A 5,483-nucleotide genomic window follows, 5' to 3' on the forward strand; every position below is an offset into this window, starting at 1 on the left:
ATAATTACCATTTTACCCATAAGGTTTTTTACTTCATAATTTCTTTAATTTAACTCGAATGACTTTGAAACTTTGTTGTACCCTACTCATGGGTTAATTTACACATCACCAAAAAATTTATTTTTTTATGATTATTTAATTCAAAAATAAGAATTTTCAATACTATTAATTTTAGTAACCAAAACATCTTTTCTATCCTTAGGGTAATTTTAGGACGTTCACTTAGATCAGAGGGACCACTAGAAATAAATTTTGTGAATTTCATAATTATATTTTATTTTTTATGAATTTTTAATTGTTTTACTGATTAAATAATTAGAAAATATATTTTCATGTTAAAAATTATTTTTTTATATTATTCACAAACCTCTCTCACCTCAGAGAACTGAGAGAAATTTATTTTTTATTTTCAGATTTTTATTTTATTTTTTAAATTATTTTATTCAAAAATAAGAGAAAATACATTTAAATGCTAAAAATGCCTTTTACATTTTTAAAAATTTATGTAAGTTTTTTTTTTACTTCTAAAATTAGGGAATGATTTGTGATATTTTGAGGTATATTTATGATTTTTTATTTATTTTTCATTATTTTAAATTGAAAAATAGCTCCAAATGGAACTTTTTATTTTGACTTCAATTTTTAACAGAAACTCTACAAAACCATTTTCTTCATTTTGGAATATTCTGATGATTTTTTGAACTATTTTGTATTTTTCCAAATTTTTAATAACTTTTATTCATTTTAAATGAAAAAAATATTTTGATCTTTTTAAATTTGATTTTTATTTTTTCGTAAGTTTCTCTGACTATAGTGAGCATACTAAACTTGATTATGTGTTTTTCTGACTTTTATTTTATTTTATATAATTATATAATTAAAATAATAATAAGTCTTATAAAATTAGGTATTTTGATCATAGGGATGTTCTGTGACCTTGGAAAAGTCAGAGGAGGTCTCTAATGCTATTAGGAACAAACCATCAAAATTTCAGTTAATTTGAATAATTGTTTAATTAATTATTTTTAATTTTCCTTGGGGCATTTTTATTTAATTAAAATAAAATATTTGATAAATATTTTTTATTTTAGGTTCAATAAATTTACTAGCACAGAGTTTTTTTTACTTTATTTTTTTTATTTTTCTATACCAAGATATCAATTTTTAAAGTTTTTTGTAGTTAAATATTTTGAAAATATGCTAATTTTCTAAATATCCGACGCAACACACCGTCATCCTCGGCAGATCTGAACTCTTATGAGACATGCTCTGTTTGGTTGCACTTTCCATGTCGGTTGTCATGTGTGCCTGTGGTTCTCATTCCATTAGCTATTTTGATCTCGACCACTTGTTTGATACATGAGAAAATGGATGACATCATTCATCATCCCCGATCGCCATAACCTAAGAATCGTTTGTGTTATAACTCTAAGATCTCGCTTGATACTCAACCAAATTAAGTGTAGTATGTTCCTATACATTCATCTAAGTGAAACAAACACATCTATACAGCCAGATACCCATGAAATGTAAATCTTCTTCACAAAAGTCCAAACTGAGGCAAAAATTAGAAGTTTTGTGTTATATGTTTAGCCAAGAGGTGAGGCCTCAATTGAGGTTGTTCTTGAGCTTTGCCTTGAGTCCACAAGAGTGTTCCAAGCTTCAATTTGATCTGTATTCGAGCCTATGTATGTTCTATGTCAAGAGGTGGCTTGAGCGTGGTCTAGGTCTAGGTTAGAGGGCTCGGGATGATGGGGCATTGTTAAGGAATTTGTTTTGGAGTGTTGTGAAGCTTTTGGGATGATCAATTTTGAGTTTGGTTAAGGTTGATTTTAAGGCCAAGAAATGCCCTGGAATTGAGCTTGGAAATTGAGGTTCTATTGTCGATTTGTGTGGTTGAAAATGGTAGGGATGAACTTCGTGAGGTTGTGAGGAGGTCTTAGAAAAACTTGGCAAGGCTTCGCTAAGGTCTTGTGCACTCTCTTCTTTTGGTCGTGAAGTGGCGGTGTTTTTTTAGGCAGGGAAGGGTGGCCAATTGGGTTGGCCAGGGTGGACAAAATGGTGTTAAGGTGGACAAGAGAGAGGCTCCAATGTACAATGAAAGTGAGCCACATTAGGGAGTTCAAATTCTGAGTTTTGGCCATGGGGGCCTTCTCAGGCTTGGTGTTTTCAGATGGTTAGGGGTGGTTGGTCGGCCACGCAAAGTCACCTTCACACTGTGGAAGGTCAGAATTGGGGAGATGTGAAGTCAATTTGTTCCAAGCATGGGTAATTGCAATTTTTCAAAGTGAGCAATGGGTTTGAGTTAAGTTGGGTTAACCATGGGTTCAACCCCATGGAAATGGCTTGGGGTCATGTCCAAGGTGGATGGAGTTGTTGGATCAACTTATAGGGGCTTGTGTGATTGATTTGGCGTGTGAAACATGCATTTAGTGGAATTAGGTTTTGGTTAAGCCACTTTGGTGGGAATTGAAAGAAGGTCCTCCTTTTTCCACTTTGTGCAAAATGAGTCATGTGATGCTTATGGATGGCCCTTATGAGTGGTTTCATGACATGCATGGGGCCATGCACAATTTTCATGAGAAAGGAATTTTGAGACTTTGAAAAATGGGTGATGTGTGGCCATGGTGTATGATTTTGATTAAAATAATGATGAAAATAATTTTGTCATGTGGGTTTCAATGGTAATTGAAATTTGGTTCAATTTGTCGGCTTTTAAATTTGTTATTAAGGAATTGATTTTTGATCTTTTAAGATGGGTTGAGGAAAATTGATTTTGGGCTTGACCAATGAGCTTGAAGGGCTTTGGAATCATCATGTAAAATTGATTTTGGGTTTGGTATATTTGAACTGGTGTGCAAGCCAAATTTGGTGAATTTTTAAACTTGGTGAAATTTTGGTATGGAATTGGACATTTGGCTTAAAAATGAGGGTTTTGAGTTTGAAATTGAAATTTTGGTTTTAATTTGGATTTTGGTAAATTGAATTTGAATTTTGTTTTAGAATTTGGAGGGCTTGAATTTGGGGTTAAATTGCGTATTTTGGGGAATTTGGGGGACATTTGGGAAATTTATGAAAATTGGATTAGGTGATCATACATGTCATGACTAGTCATCTTGGGATCATAAGACACCAAATGAGAACTCATTCTTTAATCTCATATGTTGGTCTTAGGCATCTTAACTAAAGGCTAAGGGTTTGGGACCATCCATGTGAGTTCCCCAAAGAGTTAAGGAGGTAGGTCCAGTGTATGGGATTTTAGAGTTTTGAGGTATGTGAGGGATTTAATGGGTTTGAGTGTGAGTAGGTGTGTGTGAGACCAAACCACAGCCACCCAGGGTTGTCCTAAGGATTGATTGAACCTATAAAAATGTTGACCTGAATTTTGGTTGAGATCTAGCTACCTTCTTAGTAGCTTAGGGTCTAGCCATAGAACTTCACTGTTGAATATTCCTAGAGGACTAGTAAAGAAACCCTCACAATTAGAAACTCTAAACTCTTCTTTGCTCAACTTGAAGTTCCCCATATTGGTCTTAAACCATAATATTTAGTAGGTGGGGCCAGTATGGGGAAGCTCAAGGGGAGTCCCCAAAGGATTGTTTAGCCTTAGGGTGGACCCTGAGTGGTGTGGTCTTGGTCAGTCTTGCTCATATACACACTTATACATCACACTTTCACTCTCAACCTTAAACATGTTTAACTTTGATCCCTTAACCTTTTGGGAGACTCATGTCGATGGTCTCCTAGGCCACTAGTCTTAGGCTAAGGTTTAGCTAAGACCAGTAAATGGATGACCCAAAGTAGGGGATTCGATTGGTCCATGGCTCAAGTGGGGTGGTTGTGTGGTTGGCTACCCCAATCCTACTAAAATACCCAATTTAGTTTTTTGCCCCTAAAATCCAAACTGCTATTAAAAATCAAACATTAACCAAAACCCCAAAATACCTAATTTTATCCAAAAAATCATTTCAAATCATTTAAAACCACCCAAGTTGCCCAAAACACCCCAAAATTTTCAAAATTGCCAAAATACCCCAAATTTTGCGAAAATTAGAAAAAAAACCCCTAGTGACCCAAACTGTCCAAAAACCTTCAATATCATTTCAAATGTACCCAAAATCAATTTGAACCACTCCATTGAGCTCAATTTGACCAATTTGTCCTATTTTGACAAAAAAATCCCAATTTGCCCTTAAAGGCCCAATTACTCAAATTCACCCTAAATGTCCACCAATTTGATCCCAATATTCCCCAATTTCAATTTGAAACTCAAATTCATCATGCTTAAAATTTATTGAAACATAATTCAAGCCCAATTGAACCCAATTTCAAACCCAATTCCAATCTCAATCCCAAAATCCCCAATTTGACCCTAAGCCAAAATTTCACTAAATTGAACCCCCAAACCTATCCAATTACCCCAATTTTGAATCTTAAACTCTTTAAATTTTCCAATTACCCCAATTTTGAATCTTAAACTCTTTACATCACTTCCATACATTAAATTGAACCTTCAATTTGCCTTGTTCAAAACTCAATTCCACTTAAATTTAACTTGGACCAAAACCCCCAAATTTGCCCCAAATTAACCATGTCCCAAAATGTCACCAAATTGAATGACATAAACCCAAAAATTCCACTCAATTTCTGTCTAAAACACTTCATGAAAATCACTAAAATAAAATTGAACCAACAATTGGGCCATAGCTAAACTCTATCCCAACTTAAACTCACATTTAACCCAACATCCCCAAAATTGACCAAATGTCCAAATACTACCAAATTGACTCCCCAAATCAATTGAAAAATACTCCAAACCTTTTAGAAAATCTTCATGAAAATCATCTACACCAAGTTGCTCAATCAATTGGACCCAATCCAAGATTAATTCCAACCTAGCCCAACTTGAACCCAAATGACCCAAAATTGAATCATGATCCAAATGTTAACCAAATCTAGCCAAATTGGTCAACCCAAGACCACTACAGCCACCAAGTGGACCCTAAGGACCAGCCTAGATCCACTTAGCCCAACCTACATGAGCCATGGACCATGGGTCCCCTAAATTGAGGGATTTCTTTTTTAAAATGCCTAAGACAATGAGATCTTTGCCAAAACCCATCACTAACCTAATTAATTACTTTGATAGACTGCTCACCTGACCACCTGAGCACCTCCTCTGCCCTGGCCAGCCACCCTAGTCACTGGAAGAGCCAAAATCAAGAGCCACCATGCCTTAAATTAAACCTAATTGAACCCAGCAAATGTGTCAAGTCTTGATTGGTCACTTGCACCGTTTAGCCCTCCACCTCAGCTCTCCATTGCACCCGCCGGCCACCCCCGAGCTTAGCCCAATGGCCATGGCTATAAATTGAGCTCTTCATGGACCAAGGGAAGATTGCTTGAGACCTAGGGAAAACTCTGTTAAAATCTTACTAAAGCTTCTCCAAACCTCCCTGAGTGCAAGCCCACTATTTTCAGCC

Source organism: Phalaenopsis equestris, unplaced genomic scaffold (genome assembly GCF_001263595.1).
Source record: "Phalaenopsis equestris unplaced genomic scaffold, ASM126359v1 Scaffold211064, whole genome shotgun sequence".
In the NCBI taxonomy this organism is placed as follows: domain Eukaryota; kingdom Viridiplantae; phylum Streptophyta; class Magnoliopsida; order Asparagales; family Orchidaceae; genus Phalaenopsis; species Phalaenopsis equestris.